General features: G+C 40.7%; 1 protein-coding gene across 5 annotated transcripts in view; it reads left to right on the forward strand.

The window, feature by feature from the left end:
- The window catches only part of HYDIN (HYDIN axonemal central pair apparatus protein), a 379,729-nt gene that overhangs the window by 45,596 nt on the left and 313,764 nt on the right, over window positions 1-20,369 (forward strand). For 2 of the 5 annotated variants that reach the window (XM_032326075.1, XM_032326079.1), the window contains exon 1: window positions 9,787-9,885. The exons of 1 other annotated variant lie outside the window; for it this stretch is intronic. The gene's annotated coding sequence lies outside the window, so the exon portion shown is untranslated. Of the gene's footprint in view, window positions 1-9,782; window positions 9,908-20,369 lie in introns of those variants that run through there. 2 more of the 5 variants (XM_032326076.1, XM_032326078.1) reach the window with 2 other exon arrangements.

Here is a 20,369-nt window from a genome sequence, read left to right on the forward strand (position 1 = left end):
TCTACCACACGCTTTGGTTCCATATGACACCTTCATGTCATGAATCAGTCCCTGATCCTGGGTATTCACATCCACGACCGTTTAAATTATGGCTCCTAGCTGCCAGACACAACAAGCATCTCGTGTCTCCTCATGACAAGTGCCTCTCTCTGGGTCTCCCCTTGACAGTTAATCACAGGCAGTGCAGTCCTGTTGGCAGTTCTCGGATTTGCATTTTTGGGAAGTCCAAAACAGAGTCAAGTCTGCTTTTCAGTTCTCTTCCAACCCAGACATAGTCTATATTGATGAATCCTCAGGACATAAGGCAAGATATATTCCCCCTACAAGCAAGAGAGTGGGTCATTAAACACGGTGCTGACAGTTTTTATTCCTAGGCGCTGTAAGAACATTATAATTAGTCTTTTAATTGTTGAGCGGAGTCTGATGTCCTAACTTCTCCTAGTCCAGCTCCTCAAATGGAATAAATTGAAATCACTCACAGCCAAGGGGCAGGCGCAGAAGATGGCGAGTACGTAGAATTAGATGAGGAAACAGGGTGACATCAGTCTTGGTGAAGACCTTAGTCTCAGGCCAGACGGACCTAATAAGTCCTGCTCACTGCCCGGGTGATTCTGGGCAGGTGACTTGTGCTTTTGGAGCCTTAGCTCCATCTGTGAGATGAAGAGACTAACCCCATGGGCGTGTGAGGACCCCGTGTGTCGCACACTCTGTACAGATACAAAGGGCAAGGACTTCATCGGAAACACTAGGTACCATTTCTTCTACCATTTCTTTCACTTCTATGTCTATCTAGATGTCTAGCTCTCTGATATCTCGAAGATATCCGATATCTTTGGTTATTTAAGCCTTTTTCCAGAATCTAGCCTCTTCAGCTTTCTTCAAAACCACCTTTTTTTTTTTTTTTTGATAACAGGGTTCAGAGTGAAGTCATTTTCTGTCTGTAATGCCTAAAAGTCGCGTTTTGCAAATAATAACCCCACCCATTCACGTAACAATCTGCTATTTATCAAGTGTTTTCCTTCGCTGTTATTACTCAGTCTTCCAAATGGCTCTCTCTCTAATGGTAGTGTCACCGAGCTCACCATGCTCCGCCCTTCTCTTGCCTGTCATGAGGCTGGTGCCTGGCAGCACCCTCCCCCCCCCCCCACAACTGGCAGCTCCTCCCCTGTGGACGCCTGGCTGCGGGTCATTCACATCTCACCACTGGGGTCACCTTTCACAGGGGCCTCTGGCTCAGCCCCTCAGCTGTTCTCCATCATAGCATCCTACTTTCCTATTTCAGAGCACTTTTCACATCTGATATTTTGTTTTTTATCCAAATTTTCATGCTACAACATGGGCCTTTGTGAAAGTGAAATGTTTTCCTCTGTTTCCTTAGGTCATGTGTTCTTAGTATGGGTGACCTTATCCCCAAGGGGCAAAAACTGGTTCTTGGGGGAGCAAAAAAAAACCCTTCAAATATCACTTTTTAATGCATAGAATGCAGATTTATCATAACATATAGACAAATATACAGTGCATACATATTAACATTTCGGAGGCATCATTAGAACAAATGTGTCTAAAAAGTCTCCTTAGGGGAGCAGTGATGGAAAAAAAAAAGGTTGAGAACACTGCTTTACAGAATAGAGCACTTTTGAGCATAGAGTAGCCTCATAAATAATATTTTTTGAATGTCTGATCGTGCCTTTTAGTAGCTGCAGACACTGAGGTTGGGAGAGGTGAAGCAGTTAGCCTCAGCACCAAAAAGTGGTGGGCACTGGAACTGAGCCTCCGACCTAAGTTTACCAGCTCCTGGGCTTTTTAGTCCAAGCTAACCAGTAAATGCCCAGTACATGCTTTTTGAGTTGACTTGAACATAGTAGACATTTTCACAAGAGGAAGCAAAATGAGCTCATATTTTCTAAGTGGCAGAGTCAATGTTCTCAGACATTCTATCCAAAAAAGTCATGTTAGTCTTCTTCTCCGGGGGCATTTGTGATGCGTTCTGCGTGGCTCATCTTTGAGATGGAACTTGATGCCATCTCCTGCTCTTGGTGAAGCAGGAATAAAAAGGTGGACAATATTTGTAGTGTCTTAGTAATTGTTTCACACAGCATCTGTGGGCCAAAAGAAGCAGCCAACTATTCCATTTATTAAGTAATCAGGCCCCAGATAGCTTAATAAGTACATATGTCCTAACAACGTAATGCCTGTTGGTCACCACACAGCTTTGAAACCTTGGAAGCATATCACACACCCCCCTCCACATTTCTATGCCACACTGATTTCCAAGTGGTGCATGTTTTCATCATAGCACTTATTTGAAAACCTGCTTTGACATGATTTCGTCATTGGAAATAGTATAATAATCTAGTGTTGAAACTGTGGACTATCTTAAGGTACTAGTTTCCCACAGATGTTGCTGTGATTCCTGTGAAGATTTAAAATATCCAGAGAGACCACTGTGAATTCCATGTGGTACCCTGAAGTGCCTCAGCAAACACTTTGAGAACTGTGGCCCTAGACCAAGGCAAGATATGAAGCTGGCTTGAGGTAGATGAGTGGCCGGAGAATTGGAAAGAAGTGGGAAATTTGGTATATATGGAGAAGTGAAAAACTGAATCCAGGGAAAACTGGTCCAAAAGGGTGAAGGAACAGGGTGTGAGGATGGAGGAAAGAATGAAATTTAGGGCCTGGTTGATTGGAGAACTCCCATGTAGTAGATGGCTTTAAGGACTCTCACTTCCTTGAGAATGACCACAGTCCTCCATACGGGGGTGGCCCTGGCCACGGTACCATTCAGTGTGGCTCATCTCTAGCAGATGATTGAGCTGGAGGAATATGTTGCACTCGAGTCAGCCTAAGCCACTTGGATTTTCTCTTCTAAGAATTTGGAATTAAAACTTAGCATGTTCGTTTCCTATGACTACAGCAACAAATTATCACTAATTAGGTGGCTTCAAATAACAGAAATTTATTCTTTCATGGTTCTGAAGTCCAGAGGTCTGAAATCAAGGAATAGGCAGGCCTGTACTCGCTTTGGAGGCTCTGGGGAGAATCCTTCCATGCCTCTTCCAGTTTCTAATGGCTCTGGTGGTCCTGGGCTTCCTTGGCCATACCACTCCAATCCCTGCCTCTGTGGTCACATTCCTACCTCCTCTTTATGTGTCTGTGACTTCTTCCATTCTGTCTCTTACACAGTTGGTAGATTTAGGGTTCACCTCGATAATTTAGGATAATCTCATATCTCAGGACCCTTAATCACACCCGCAAAGACCTTTTTTTCTGAATAAGATAACATTCACAGGGTACGGGTATTGGGATGTGAGCATACCTTTTTCAAAGCCACCATATAATCCACTACACTTGGAAATTTGCGGATGCTTGGGCACTGAGAGGATGGGTATATGGGATGACTGCTTTGTAAGATTTGGTAGAGAATAGGGGCACCTGGGTGCTTCAGTCAGTTAGGCGTCTGCCTTTGGCTAGGATCATTATCCCAGAGTCCTGGCATCAAACCCCACATCAGACTCCCTGCTCTGCAGGGAGCCTGCTTCTCCCTTCCCCTCTGCCAGCTGCTCCCCCTGCTTGTGCTCTCTCTCTCTCTTTCTCAACTAACTAAATAAATAAATTCTTAAAAAAAAAAAGATTTGGTAGAGGATAGAGAGAGACAGGTCTAAGGTGAAAGGGAAAAAATGACACAGGTATCTATAGAGAAGTAGGGAGATTCGGGCCCTGAGAGAAGCAGGCAGAGGGACTAGCCCTACTTTGGTTCTGTTTAATTTTCCACTTCTTGGTTCCTGTCCCCCAGGAAGCCCAGATGCCTTCAGGATTTAAGATTTAGGTGAATTTTTCAATTAATTCTCCAGTTGGCTTAAACTAATTGGAGTTGGTTTCTCTAATTACAACCAAGAGGCTTGCTGAAGGTGAAATAGCAGAAGGGTGGTGAGATGGGTCTCAGTTTTGGCAAACCTTCAGTCTTCTTAAGGCTGTAATTTATGCTACCCAAGCATCAGTAGGAAATATTGGAGTGGCTATTCACAAAATGAGGCTGATTAAATTTTTTTTTTTCCACATAAAACTGGCAAAGGTAGTTCATTTACCTCACTGTCTCAAAATGTGAGGAATTAAAATTTTCCCCCACAATAGTACTTCTCAGAGGACTTGAGAGAACTGTGTTTCATTCTGAGCTCTAGTAAAGGAGAGCGCTCTGGGATTTGCCCAGCGTGGTCAGGATACAAGGGGACTGACGAGAACTCATACCCTGTGAGGCACTGTTGGAGAGAAAATGGAGGACTTGGAAAGCCACAACAGATGGTTTTTAAATTGGAAAAACTTTCACATAAAAGAGATACAGGAGTCACATTCTGTTTTATTTCAGGAAAAGTTTTCAAAAATTTTGGCTGTTCAAATGCAGAGTGTCATGATGCTTGATCTTAGTTTTGGGAAAGTGTGAAAAGTAAGCATCTTCTACAAACAAAAGACTGAGCTCCTTGAGGGCAGGGACTGGACCTTATATGCTGAGTATACTCCATGCCTAACATCAGTTCAGTGCTTAGTGGCTTCTCAGTCAAAGCAAGGTATACGGAAGAACAAAAAGCAAGAGTTTAAACAGAGGCTAGGTATCTTGGTTTGGGTTGCTGTGACAAAAACATACTACACTGTGGGTTAAACAATAGACATTTATTCCTTACTGTTCTGGAAGCCAGAAGGTCTAAGATCAAGGTGTCAGCAGGTTCAGTATTGGCTGAGAGTCTGCTTCCTGGTTCGTAGATGCTATCTTTTTGCTGTAACCTTACATGGTGGACAGGCTCTAGGGAGCTCTCTGGGGTCTATTTTATAAGGACACTAATCCCATTCATGAAGGCTCCACCCTCCTGATCGAATCACCCAAAGGCCGCACTTCTTAACACCAGCGTATTAGTTGGTTATTAGTAACCAACCAAGTAGTTGGGGGTTAGTAAATTCTGAATTTTGAATAATGACGCAAATATTTTGTCTTTAGCGCTGAGCAACTATCTACAGGTGATGTCAAAGAGATAGAAAACCAGACTGAAGGATGGTGACAATATTCATTAGAATGACAGCTTTCCTTCTTAGGCCCTTGATTTATGTTATTATCTTAATTCCGTCCTCACCGATCGGGTGCAGTAGTTCCCCTACTGTACAGATGTGGCCACTTAAGCGCTGAGAGGCTATGGAGCGAAGTCCACACCGGGAGTAAGTTCAGAACTGGAGTCCTGTCACTATAGTAAGAAAAATCATTGCTCACGTATCGCTCTAAAAGTTTTATACACATTGATCTCTACAGCTTTTTATAATGGTGAATCCATGATTTCTGGGTATTTGCCCCCTAATTTCTTGACCATGGCTCTCCTCTGCATGGGCCCCATGAACCAGGATTGCTGAGGCTGGCTGGGTGGCTTGAGGCCCCAGGGCAACAGGCATATTTAACCACTGAAGTCAAAGGAAGGCTCAGTCTTCACTGCTTGTTGACCCAATTACCCGCTCACACCTTAGAAAGAACAGGACCTGGCCTCATCTCTTACCCAATACAAGTGTGAGGTTCCATAGGGTCAGGCAGATCTAGAATAGAGACCGTCTTCCATCCTTCCTGTTGAAGGCAAATAAATGTGAGTTAAAGGTCCCCAAATTTGATCTACTTATGAATACCATTATTAATTCTCAGTGGGATATCCATTTCTAGACACAGGGTTTTTTTGTTTGTTTGTTTGTTTATGCATTTGTTTTTCCCTGTGTTGCCTGCCCACCTGTCTATCTGGCACCGAGAACAAGCCAAGCTTTCATCCCTATGCAGCAGCTGCAGATGGGCTCCCTCTCAGAAGCCCTGGAAAGGCCTTTGGGGATTGGGGATTAAATGCTAGCTTAGGTCTGGCTCCGAGGCACTCTGTGTCTTTAGATAACCTCTTCTTCTCCCTGTAATACTATGCACTTTAATCCTTAACTTTATACATCGACTGCTCTGTACACTTCAAGAATAACACACATTCCTACTTGTATTTATAGCCTGTCTCGTATTTCTTCTGTAACCCTTCAGTCAGACAAGCGTGACTTATGGCTGCAGTCATAAAGCAACTTGATTTTTGTCTTCTCGTTTCTCTTTAAAATGTCTCTATGGGACAAATGGTTTCCCTGCCCGTTGGCTGAACTCAGTCAGGTGCCAAGACTTTTGTGGACCCTCCTGAGTGTCAAAATCCAGTCTCAGGACAGTTGTTAAAATGTTCTGTCCAAGGTGATAATCAAAACTTTGAAAGTTGTGGCTTCCCTCCTTTTTGATCTTGGGCTGCTGCCCATAGGAACCCTCCAGCGGGGGAATAGAAGCGGGGTCACCTTCTTCTTTCCCGTTGTCTTCTACTTGGGCTCATTGCCCGCCTCCACACCTGTGCCCCAAGTTTCGAAACTCTTTTCCGGTCCTGTTGGGATTAGAGCATGAAGAGGGAGGAAAGAAAAAGGCAGTAAGAAAATTGTTACTTGTCTGATACTGCCATGATTAAGATGATACTTCCACCTGCAGGGCACTTTCAAGAGTCTTTCAGAAAGTTTAACCTCATCGCCAGGAATCTGTACCCTACTGTTCTCTTACTGGGGTCAAATGGATTTCCCATTTACCTGGTTCTTTGCTTTTCCTTGGCCCCTAGAAACCTTTGCTGAAGTCCCTTTGTCTCACCAGATTTTCCACTTAGAAAGGATCCAAAATAACCCAACACATCTTTTTTGAGTGGCCCATAGGATCTCTATAGAAAACCCTCATGCCTTTTTTCACCTTGATACATCCTGGGGGGAGGGGACAGGTTGTCCCCAACCAACCAATTCTTGCTTTGCTCTGCTGTCTGCTGACTAGTTCACCCATCCCTTACCCTTTAGAATTTCCAGGTGAGATTCAGAAACAAGCCCCCTGTGACCCCGATAGGTTGAACTCACTGGTGGTCTTTGCAAAGCCTCCTTTTCTTGATGGACGGATAAGGGATGGGGCTCACAGCTAGCTCTCTTTAAAGGAATCCTCCCCCATCACCTACTCCTGACCCTTTTATGTACTCATGTGTGAAAGGCTTAAGAGTTGTCTGACCTATTTTCTTTGTAAATTCTTTATCTAGTTCCTCTATTTGCAGTTTGCTATCTATCCTGCCTCAGCTGAAATATCTATTTTATTTTTTTAAAGTTATTTATTTATTTATTTATTATTATTTTTAAAAAGATTTTATTTATTCACTTGACAGAGAGTTATCACAAGTAGGCAGAGAGGCAGGCAGAGGGGGCGGGGGAAGCAGGCTCCCCTCTGAGCAGAGAACCTGATGCGGGGCTCGATCCCAGGACCCCAGGACCATGACCTGAGCCGAAGGCAGAGGCTCAGCCCACTGAGCCACCCAGGCGCCCCTTTATTTATTTATTTTAAGTGATCTCTACACCCATTGTGGGACTCAAGAGTGCCAAGAGTCATGTCCTCTTCTGGCTGAGCTTGCTAGGTGCCCCCTGAAAGTTCCATTTTAATATCTGTAATAAGATGTCACTTGTTTATTCAACTAGCATTAAGTTCCCACTAGACCAATGCTAATAGGAATATAATGCAAGCCAAATACATAATTTAACATTTTCTACCAATTAGATTAAGAACAAGAAACAAGGGGCGCCTGGGTGGCCCAGTGGGTTAGGCCTCTGCCTTCAACTCGGGTCATAAACCCAGGGTCCTGGGATCCAGCCCCACATCAGGCTCTCTGCTCAGCAGGGAGCCTGCTATCCCCTCCCTCTCTGCGCCTGCCTCTCCACCTACTTGTGATCTCTCTCAAATAAATAAATAAGTAAATAAATTCTTTAAAAAAAAATAAACAAGTGAAAATAATTTTAAAAATAATCTTACTTAACCTTATATATCCAAAATGTTATTATTTCAGTATGAAATCAATATTAAAAATTCTTAATGAGCTATTTTACAGTCTTGTCTTGCACTTGGTGTTTTGAAATCTGGAGTTTATATTGCCCACATTCCAGTTTGGACCAGCCACAAACCAAATGCTCAATGGTTGCAAGTATCGGGTGTATACTATGATAGACAGCGTGGCAGTAGACTGTGAGCTTTACAGGCAAGACTGGTGCTCTTCTCGGTCATTACTATGTACCATAGACCAGGCACTGGATATCTGTGAAATTGAACTGAAATATAATAGAATGAAGAAATTATCCAGGGAATTGTTCAGTGGCTTTGCACAACACATATAGTCTAAGTCACTCAATTCTGCATACATTTAGTTAGCCCACATAGTTTGTAATTCATTTATTCCACAAGCATTTAAGCTTCATAAAGACAGAGGTATCTGTCTTATTCCCACGGTCCACTGTAATTTCTAGTTTTGTGATACAGGGGTTCATGTAGTCAACAAATATTTATTCGGTGTCCATGCCGGGCCAGTTATTTTAGGTGGTGGGGATCCTGTGTTGAGTGATGTCTCTGTCCTCCGGGAGCTCACAGACATTGCAAAGTCACAACGGCTATGAAGGGAAGAAAGGGTGATGTGATAGGGGTGACTGGGGATGGCTGGGTGAGGAGGGAGAAGGTGCCAGTCCTTTGAAAAACCAGGGGAAGGGCAATCTGATTGTCTCTTCCCACAGTCTTACAAGCCGTCTCCTTTTCAGCTGTACTGGCCTTTCATTTTCTCTAACATTCTAATTCATTTCTTTTGGCTTGCTGTATCTTTTGCCTGTGATGCTGTCTTCCTTGCTCTTCTCCAGCTGGTGTCTTCTCACCTCTTGGCTCAAATGCAGTCTCCTCAGTGTGAACCTCTCTGACCACCCTATCTATAGGACATGTTACCTTAGACACTTCCTGTCATATCACATTTTATGTATTATCATAAACTGAAATGATCTTGTTTATTCATCTGTTGTTTCCCACACCACAAGGAAAACTCTGAGAAATCAGGGACTTTGTCTTCACAATTGCTATACTCCAGTGGCTAGAAAGGCACTTCTGTTTCAAATGTATGACTCATAGTGATCAAAAGATATTTTTTGAATGAATGAATGAAAGTCAAGAGTTAAAGTCTTTGAGAGATGTCTCAAGGCAGGATATGAGTGAGGCCACCGTCTAAATGAAGTCTGGGAAGAATCACACTTTTTTTTTTTTTAAGATTTTATTTATTTGACAGAGAGAAATCACAAGTAGGTGGAGAGGCAGGCAGAGAGAGAGAGAGAGAGAGAGAGAGAGAGAGAGAAGCAGGCTCCCTGCTGAGCAGAGAGCCCGATGCAGGACTCAATCTCAGGACCCTGAGATCATGACCTGAGCCGAAGGTAGCGGCTTAACCCACTGAGCCACCCAGGCGCCCCAAGAATCACACTTTTTATCTGTGGTCTCTGAGAAGGAAGATGGGATTAATATATATAGAAATTATTCTTTTGGACTGTCTCGAGTTCTGGTTCTGGCTCCTTTGAGAATCTGTAGTTATGGACCATTCCTCCTGGGTGAGTGGACATAGACTTTTGCATATAACTTAAGAGGGTTCACGGACATTCTACCTGAAGATAAAATTGGCGCCAAGTTAAAAAATTTTCTGTGGAAGCGAGAACGGTTGCAGTAACAAGGAGAGACAAATGTTTCACGAGACAAGGCATGAAGCACATTTCGGAAGTGAGGACGGGTGCCTGCTGGAGGGTGCCTTTAGGGAGAGAGGGCGTCCGAAGAATTCCTGAAAACCAAGGTCACTTCCACCAAACAGCGCCGCCGGGCAGTTGCTATGGACGCTTGCCTTGTCCAATCACACTGCGGCTTGCTAGGCTGCGGGGTGCTCCGTGGTTGCTGTGGCAACGGATGGCAACAGCTCGGGCCAGGAAGCTGGAGGTGAGCGGGCGGCTTGGAGCTGCTTGTGGAGCTCCTCGGCTTCGGCTGCGCCTGTGAGTCGGACGCAAGGTCTTGGTGAGGAGCCGGGGACAGAATTGACAGGCAGTCGCGGGCATTCCGGAGTCGGAGGTCCTTGCAGTGATCAAGGGGTCACAGTGCGAGGGGTTTAGGGACTGGCCGGGGCATCTTCTCCTCATGTTCCCACCCTTTATCTCGTGGGTTCCCCAAGCTTTCCAGATCCCGCTCCTCCTCAGCCTTCTCTGGCCCCTTCTTCTTACTCCCATTAAAATAGCAGAACCTCCGACCTTGGTGTTCACTTTGCTTCTAACTTCTACTTAGCTGTGAGGCTTGGGGGCCAATCTTTTTCCATATTTTCTCGCCCAGATAAGTTGCCCCCCTTCCATCCCTCCAATCCCTTCCAGTTTCCTTCCCAGAAAGACTGTGAGGATCAATGACTGACCCATACACCCTCAGACATACTTCCTCTCTGTGGTTGCATTTGACAGCCATGGTCCTGGGAGGTGATTTTAATCATGAGCCTGCCTTTACTCTGGAGCCTTCTGGCTCAGAGACTGCCCCATGATGGGGACTAGCCAGTGGCCGTTGCTATGATTCTTAATCCCCACCTTTGCTGGATACCAGGTGTGTTGTCCTCGGTGTGTGCTCACCTGTTTGCCTTGGATTTGTTTCTTGCTCCTTTTCTTTACTGGGTCTTGTCCTTTTCGGTTCATAGTACTTCAAATACTGTATTTTATCAAGAGGATTCTTCCCCGCTCTTCTTTACTCCTTAAAGTAATTGAGGTCCTCCTTCATGTCCAGTACTAAGAAAAAATACTGTTACACACGAGATCTGTGTACCCTTGATGAGGTTGTCTAGTGGACTCACATTTTACTGTGTGAAGTTCAGAAGTCAGCGCTAAGGTCAAAATTGGATGCAGTCAAAAATATCTCGAGACAATCCCTTTAAGTCACCTCGAGCAAACCAGTTCTGAAATCAAACCATTGAAAAGCTTTCATTCTGAGAATATTTAAAATTCTAATTTATAGACTTTTCCTGTATGTCTCCATAAATTAGAAGAAGGATAAATTTGTCAGTTCCATTACGTCTTTATTCTAAATTTTGCTGTGACCCTCATTTCCTACCTGAGTTCTTTTCTTGACAATGTTGAGGAGGCTGGCGCCCTTTGAAAGGCTACCTGGACATCACTCTTTGCTTCTTGGGCTGGTAAATCCTTTGTATCATTCATATGGGCCTTCCGTGGTGTCCCCAGCGTGTACTGGACTGACAGACTGTTCCAGCAGTGATGACACCAACACTAGCATTTTCAGGATTGTCTCACCTCGTCCTACAACCCACTGACTGGAACAGAAAAGACAACCACCCAACTATTTATTTTATTTTTATTTGTTTGTTTGTTTTTAACCACCCAACTATTTTAAGGGTTATTTTTCTGCCTTTCAATTTAGCTAAGTATGAATATAGTTGAAATTCCATCAACCCCATTGAAGTAACTCTCCTGGGGTCTTATTTTAGAGATTGTATTGCTTTGCATCGGCCTCAATACTTGATATTTCCAGTGTTTAATGAGTTTGTCTTTCTAATGGAAAAATAATGGTTATCACTTTACTATAATTTGCATTTTCCAGATTACTAGTGAAATCGAGTGGTTTATGTCTGTTCACTCTTGATAATTGGTCTTCTGGGGATTGCCTTTTTCTTTATTGTTTCCCAATTTAAATTTGACTGTCATTCTTGTATTGATTTGTAGGATTATTGTACATACCCTGGATATTGATGCTGTATGCTATGTTAAGATATGAATTAAATTAAATTTTCTCCTAGTGTGTTCTTAGCTGTTTTTAAAAGTCAGATTGAGGACTTATAATTTATGTACTATAAAATTCACCTCTTTTACTTCCATGTGATTTGAAAAATATATGGCATGTAACCACAGTAATATATAGAATGATTCTATTAGCTCAAAAAGTTGTAGTCAATCCCCTTTCCCTACCTCCAGCCCCTGGAAACCAATGATCTAATTCCCGTTTCTGCGTTTTCCAAAACATCAGGTAAATGGAATCAGAAAATACACAGCATTTTTTGTCTGGCTTGTTTTATTTAACACATTGATTTTGAGATTTCTCCATGCTGTCACACATAACTAGCTTATGCCTTATTGCTGAGTACTATTCAGTTGAATGGATGTACACCTGTCAATGGACTTGGGGGTTGCCTCCAGGATTTGGTGATTACAAATAAATAAAACTGCTGTAAACATCGCATACAGGTCTTTGTATCAACATATGTTATTTTATTTTGGATAAATACCCAAAGTGGGATGGCTAGATTCTGTGATAAGTGTGTGTTTAATTTTATAAGAAACTGCCAAACTGTGTTCCAAGTGACTGTCCCATTTTGCACTTCTGCCAGCATAGTGTGAGAGTTTTACTTGCTTGACAACCTTTCCAACAGGTGACAGTTCTGTTAATCTTGATTATTCTTGTAGATGTGTAGTGGTATCTCATTCTGTTTTTGATTTGCATTTCCTTTATGACTAAAGGTGTTGAACAATGTGTGCTTATTTGTTACTCTCTTTTGTCTTCAGTGAAGTTTCTGTTCATATCATTTACCCATGTCCTATTTGATTGTCTTCTTGTTGAGTTGTTTTTAATTTTGAGGAAGTCCAATTTATCACAGTTTTCTTCCATGGATTATGCTATCTAAAACTCTTTGCCTAATCCAAGGTAACACCAATGTTCTTTTCTGTTTTCTTCTCCAATTTTTATAGACTTATGTTTTACATTTTATTTCATTTTCATTGTTTTATTTTAATCATTTTATTGTTTTGTTATTTCATTTTATTTGTATATGAGCAAACTTAGATTTATTTTGAGTGTGAGAATGATTCTTATAACGAACCACAAAGCAGAGAGGAAGTTATTATTTGTTATTAGTTAGTGGGTTAGTTCCACAAACTTCAAAATGGTTTTGAGAATGTTTTTCCACATTAGCAGCAAAAACATTTAGAACATGAAAACTCTTCATCAAGTTTGAAAGAAGTCTGGATAGCTTGTGAGTACTGCAATCATGTTTTAACTGATACACTTTGGGATCTGCATAAAGTAGTGATTCTTGATCCTGGGTATAGGGATCTTTAGATTTTATGTTTATGTTCATCTCGTGGTGGACAGGGTTCCAAGATTTTTCCTGATTCCTAGTGGGACTGAGACCTCAAAGGTCAAAGATTACTGGCTTAGAATGAGCACGTTTCAGAACACAGGGGCTAGCAATACACTCGATTATGGTCGTTATCACTGAAAGTGAAGAAACAGCCCTTTCCTGTAGGCAGTCTCTTCTCAAATGATTCCTTCCAAGATCTGTTCCCTCATTAATGCTTCAGAGACACTTAGCATTTGGCCGCTCTTCATATACAATATCTTGCAAAGGGAATGAGGACTTGAAATAAGGCAAAAATGATTGTAGGATCGTGGCTGGGAGGATTTCAGGTGGGGCAGAGAAGGATAAGTAAGAAATTGACACATCACCAGATGCCTCCACCGTGATTTGATTTGAAAAACTGTGCAGTCTTTTTATTTCTTTGAGAATTTAAAATGCTAAAGTTCTGATTTTTTTTTTAAGAGTCATAGTTACCCCTTGTGGTAGGGAGGAAAAGTGGGCTTTTAAAAAAGCATTCTTGGCTTAAAAAAAATGTTCTTTGCTTGATTGAAAGGCTTGTTGGAAAGTATATGATCTTGTCAAAGTAGTGCTCTTCATCTTACAGTGAATACAAAAGAGTTAACTTGGTTGACTTTAAAGAAAAATTTCTGTGAGATGACTTAGAAAGAAATGCCTTGTAATTTCTTGGCAGTTTGTAATCTCCTGCATTTTATTTGGCATCTTCTTGCTTTAGCAGACTATCTAAAATATCCTGTAAGGTTGCTCTAATAACATTATGATCTGACTATGGCTGTGTCTGTTTTTATTTCTCTAAACCACTATTGTAAGTTCAAGTTAAATAACTTTCCCTAATTCTATGTTCTGTACAACTATGTTGTTGATGCTTATTTTTATTATAAACAATCCACCCAAGTTTGCTGCCGTGGCTTTGAAAAATCCCTAATTAAAATAGATTTCAAGGTAAGCTATTTTTATTCATGCCTGAAAACAATTACCTATACTTGTGGCTCTTAAAATAATAACAGTGTTGTAAGCATATTTCAAAACCAGGAAGGCAGAAATTTGTGTTTATGAAAGCCAAAAAATTAGTCTTGCAATGCTTGGGAATGTCCCTGGTAATTAATTATAGGTGATGTGTATTATATGGAGCTCAAAGATTTTAGCAGGGAAAAAAGGGGGCCTGATGTATTTAATTTCTGATATAATTCCTGTCATTCTCAGAGGGAATTAAAGTTTAAGAAAAAGGAATAACAAAGGGATATAATCTGAGAATAGTAATTAATAACTTTGGCTTTACCAGGATGAGATTCCATAATAAATGGTAGGCTGTCATTTGCTAAATCATGAAATATTGTGGAGGGAAGAGGCAACATACTTTCACAATATGGCTCATCATGATAGAACTGTTAGTGGTAGGGGAGTTTTGTACTTGTGAAGCATTTGTGTTTTTACATCGCTGCTTGTAATTATAATTAAACAGATGGTTCCTGAAAAGATAGTGTGTTCTTAGCAATTAAAACCATGGCAAGCAGCTTTTCCTCTTCCCCAACATACAATTAAACTGAATGGAATCGCACACCCTGTGGGTGCTTCAGAGGAAAGGTTCTATGCAGATTCAAGCAGATTAGTATTCTGTTCCCCAGCCCTGTCATCTTGCCCCTGCAAACTGAGAGCTTCGCAGCTGCAGAGGACTTCCAAACATGGGTTTTAGGAAGTAGTTACCTCTTCTCTGCTTTCTCCCCAAATCCTACTATTGTCATAGGAAGACTGACATATTATGTTTTTATTTTTAATTTTTAAAATAAAAAAAAAAAAGATTTACTTATTTGATCGAGAGAGAGAGAGCATGAGAGGGAGGGGCAGAGGGAGAGAGAATCTCAAGCATGCTGAATGTGGAGCCAGACATGGGGCTCAACCCCAGGACCCTGAGATAGTGATCTGAGCCGAAACCAGGAGTCAGACACTCAACTGACTGCCACCCAGACATCCCTGATAGATTCTGTTTTTATTTTTTTTTTAAAATTTTAAAATTTTTTTTTAAGATTTTTATTTATTTATTTGACAGATCACAAGTAGGCAGAGAGGCAGGCAGAGAGAGAAAGGAAAGCAGTCTCCCTGCTGAGCAGAGAGCCCGATGTGGGGCTTGATCCCAGGACCCTGGGATCATGATCTGAGCTGAAGGCAGAGGCTTTAACCACTGAGTCATCCAGGCACCCCTAGATTCTGTTTTTAAATGGGATCTTTGGAACAGTCTCTAACAACCATTAGATGTGTTGTTTCTTACATGGCTTTCTAAATTTTGGTCACTCTGCTAATGAAATTCCTTAAGGGCACAGGAAAATTAGATTTTTTTTTTCTTCTTAAGACCATGAATGTTGACATGTTTTGCTTATGAAAAAAGTCCTTTCATTTCAGAATTTTTATCTAAAGAATATAGAATTTACTTTGGATTCTAGGAAAACCAAATTCTGTTTCATTTATGATTCCTATTACAACAAAGAAACTTAAGGAGATTTTTTTTTTCAACAAGGATTCAGCACCCTGTGAAATATTTCACCATTCGAAGTACAGCTTTGTGGCCAGTGGTCCCTCCCTTGAACTAACTCCCAGCAGTGTTAATGGGTCTCCCCCAGAGCAGTGTGGTTTGAGCCTGTGGTGCTCTGTTCACAGATGAAACCTTGGAAGAAGTGTTTTGTTTGCACGAGTACAAATAGGCCCAAATATACTTTCAATGATTTTAGGTACAGGCTTTTGTGCCCACAAGTAGCAGTTATTTGCTGGGGTAATTAACCATCTGCACCTTATTATGGGAGTGCAGCTGGCTAATTATGCCCAATGCCATAGGGCAGGTTCAACTTCTCATCTGCATAAGAAGCGGATTTGCAACAAAGGGCACTGACCTTTACAAATGAGTCCCTAAATTTAACCAGTTCAGTTGGAGGTCACCACTCATGGATCTTTGTTTTGTTTTGTTTTGTTCAGAAGTGAAATTTATATATGGGTAATGATATTTCTATTTGTAAAGCAATTAATAGAGAACCATAGGACAGCCATATTATTATGAGCCAGGGACAATGAGATCCCTGCTGAGTTCAGATTGTTTTGGTTCTTCATTTTGAAAAAGTGGAACATCAGTATGGATGTACATGTATTCGTGAACTTGTATGGAGACTTCAAATAAGGCAAATTGGCATATTAACTATTTCAGAATCATTTTCAGCGATGGTCATACATTATTCTTGTATCCATCCGATAGTTGTACATTAGTGGATGGTTCGTTTGAGGAAACAGCAGAATCTTACATTTTAGGGAAGTTCAAATTCACAGACAGTACTAAGTGTGAAGGAGATCTGCTGGGATGAACTTCCCGTATTTGTCTGTCTAAAATTGTCCTTAATTCGCCACTACTCTTGAAAGATATTTTTGCTGGTTATAGAATTAAAAAATGGCAGTTTTTTCTTCCAGCATATTTGAATTCATCATTCTACTATCTTCTGGCTTCCACTGTGTTGATAAATGAACTCTCAATGTAATCACAGCTCCATTGAAAATAATCTTTTTTATTGGTTCTTTTAATAATTTTTCTCTTTATTTTTGGTTTTCTTTACCCTCTCAAAGACAAGTCCAGGTATGGATTTTTTTTCTCTCTCCCATCTATGCAGCTTAGAATTTGATGGGCTTTTTGAACCTACATATTGGTCTTTTCCAACATTGCAGAAGATTACCCAGCTCTTAGTTTTCAATTACGTCCTCGAACTCCTCTCCTGTCACTCAAGGCTCCCATGACATCAGTTCTCTGCCCTTCATGTCTCTGACTTCCCTTGTATGTTTTCTCTTCCTCTGTCACTCCATGTACTGACCTGCCTGATTCTTCTGATCCATTTTCTAGTTCAGTCATCTTCTCCTCAGCTGTTTAAAATATGTTTTTTACGGGGCACCTGGGTGGCACAGTAGGTTAAAGCCTCTGCCTTTGGCTCAGGTCATGGTCCCAGGGTCCTGGGCCTGAGCCCCGCATCCAGCTCTCTGCTCAGTGGGGAGCCTGCTTCCCTTCCTCTCTCTCTGCCTGCCTCTCTGCCTACTTATGATCTCTGTCTGTCAAATAAATAAATAAAGATCTTTATTAAAAAAAATGTTTTTTACTTTTCTGAGAAATTTCTAAATTTAGTCACTGTATTTTTCATTGTTAGATGTTGTGTTTGAATCTTTTTCAAATCTGCTGTACAACTTCCTCTGACAGCGTTTTGTTTTTTAAAAATTTTCAAACCTGAAGAAAACTTGAAGTAATTGTACCAAATATTCTTTACTTGGATCCGTCACTTGTTGTTACCATTCTCACATTTGCTTTTGCTTGCTCTCTCTCTCTCTCTTTTGAATATTTGAAAGCAATATATGACTTGTAGAGGGAGATGTTGTGACACTGCTCCTTTATATAAGTTAGCAGGTATTTGCTAAGGTCAAGAACATTCTTTTACATAACCACAGTGCTGTTTTCACATCAAATTGATACAGTATTGTCTAATACACACTCTATGTCCATGTTTCCCCATGTTTTTAAAGATTTTAATTATTTATTAGAGCACATGCGGGAGCACAAGCAGGGGGACAGGCAGAGGGAGAGGGAGAAGAAGCAGGCTCCCTGCTGAGCAGGGAACTTGATGTGGGACTTGATCCTAGGACCCTGGGATCATGATCTGAGCTGAAGGCAGATCCTTTACCAACTGAGCTACCCAGGTGCCCCTCCCCAGTTTTTGAATAAAATATAATAGTTGTTTTAAAAAAATGAAATCCAGGATCCAAAGATTATATGCTATGTTGAGCTATGAAGCTTTTTAGTTCTACATTAAAGGGAACATTCCTTGACATTTGGTGGTGGTGGGGTGTTTGTTGGGTTTTGTTTTTCAGGACATTGGCATTTTGGGAGTCCAGTTATTTACAGAATTGCTGTAATTTTTTAAAAAAATAGATTTGTGTGCCCTAAAGATATCTTCAGGTTTATCTGTTAGTTCTTCAAACAGTAAAAACGCAGTTGTTTTATAGTGTGTATCTAATAAGTCCCCTATATGAAAACTTTGATGATCTTTCTGACATTTTTAGTTTCTGCTAATTTTGTTTATGGTATCTAGTTTTCTTGTGTGTTTGCTTATTTCTTTTCCTTATTGTCCTTAAAATATTATTTGTAGGTATTTGTACTTTTTGAGATATGGGATTGATGGTACCTTCCGTGATAGAATTACATATGCTTCTGCGAGACACCTCAAGATCTGTTAATGTGGGACTATCCTAAACCTAGCTCATGGCTTGAAGTTCTCTGGCCAGATTAGTGGATGGACTTGGGCTGCAGTTTGAGTCAGTAGTGCCCCCAACTTGTGGAATATTTTTTACCCTTTCCTTTTCTTTTTCTTCTCTTTCTGTGCTAAGCACCATCACAAATTCTGCTATGGCTTTCTGGGGATAATGATGGAGTGGCCAGTCTTAAGTTTGGTCCCAGCCTAGGGTGAGAGATTTCTCATTAAACGTCCCATCTTTAGTAGGCTCTAATTGTTGACTTCCATCTCATTGCCCAGCACAGCCACCAAACAAAGCCCCAATTTTTAAAGAGTAGTAAATGCTCTGCGGCAGAAGGGGCTATGGAGTTTTAGTGCTTCACTTACTCCTCTGGTGTTGATCACATTTAGATTTTGGTCTGGTAATTGCTCATTATATTGAGAGGCTTTTTAAAAAAAATTATTTTATTGATAGGCTTTTAATACTTTTAGGGAGATTAACATTTATCTCCCCTAAAGTTTTTAGTAGCGTTCACATGAATGGTTGGTTCAACCATTCTGCCACTTCTGGAAATGGAAGTCCTCTTTAATTTTAGGAGAAAAATTTATTTTTGTCCTTATTAGAAATGTAAGTTGGATATAGGTATTTTTCATAGTATCGTAATGGAAATCAATCTGGCCAAGCTCTGTGACACCAACACACTAAGAATTTCCCAGTTAGTATTTACCAATGTGATAATGAAAGAAGAAAAAAGACCCTGTTATACATCAGACAGTTCAGGTGCAGTTTTATAGTATGCAGCCAACCTCTGTCATTGGTTTTCATTATTGAATTCTGTTATGACAGCCATCCAGTGTGAATTAAAAGAAATACATTTGACATTTTAATAAAGGTAGACATATAGCATTTAACAAGTAGCTGCTGGTGAGGATATATGAGCTAGTGATTAGTGTTGAAAGCACTCAGTTTGATCAGGGTCAAGCTAACTTGCTGTTCATTTGCTCCCGGGAATTACCACATCCCTAATGGCTGACAGAGACTGATGAAAGCCCCGGTCCCTTTCTTCATTGATGTTGGTTGGAGCCCTGAAAGGGTCAATGAATAAATCCAGATTTGCTCTAATATGTATGGCTGACTTTCTTAAAGGGATTCTAAATATTTTCTGTGAAAGGAAATTTGATCCCCAGGCATTATTTTTGTCAGTGGGATTTGGTTAACAAATAAGATCACTTTCAAATAATGTTTGCAAAGAACCCTAAGTTGTTAATACTTAGAGGAAATGCATATAAAATGTACCCGTTTTCTGTAAAGAATTTTCTCTGTAACCCTTTATAGGATTATATAGTTCTTTAAAGTATGAAAAGTGTGAAATAGGTAAAGTATGAAGTATTTCGGACCCAGATGACCCAGAATTTTTGGATCAATGTGAACTTCCACAGAGACCTTGCTATGTGCTAGTTTTATTCACATGTGAACTTGGGAAGAGCAGAATTATTTGTGTATGGAATTACCTGTCCTGTGTTACCTAATCCAAATATCTAATGACGTTTTATGATTTCCAGATTTTTATGCATCCTGGATGGTACATCCTGATTGATACCCTGATGGTTCAAATGAATTAGTCTATGCATTATATACAAGTGCAAAATGTATAAGCTTTTTCTCTTCTATTCTAATAGAAGTAAGGTATTTTCAACTGGCTTTGGAAATAGCAACTTATACCATCATGTATTACTTATTTGCAAGTCTTCCTAATAAACCCCAGGAGTAAATTTTAAGTAAATGTATGATTTCTAGGATGCCTGGGTGGCCTTGGTTAAGCATCTGCACTCAGCTAAGGTCATGATCCCAGGGTCCTTGGATTGAGTCCTGCATTGGTCTCTTTGCTCACTGGGGAGTCTGTTTCTCCCTCTGCCTGCCTCTCTGCCTGCTTGTGCTCTTTCTTATCAAATAAATAAATAAAATCTTCATAAAAAATTTACAATTCTTAAAAATAAAACAATTATCCATTTGAGAGCGATAGGTTTCAAGTAATAGAAACTTAGTTCAAACTTCAATACAGCTTAATTAGCGTAAGGAATTTATTAGTCCATT

This window comes from Mustela erminea, chromosome 19, assembly GCF_009829155.1.
Source record: "Mustela erminea isolate mMusErm1 chromosome 19, mMusErm1.Pri, whole genome shotgun sequence".
NCBI lineage: Eukaryota > Metazoa > Chordata > Mammalia > Carnivora > Mustelidae > Mustela > Mustela erminea.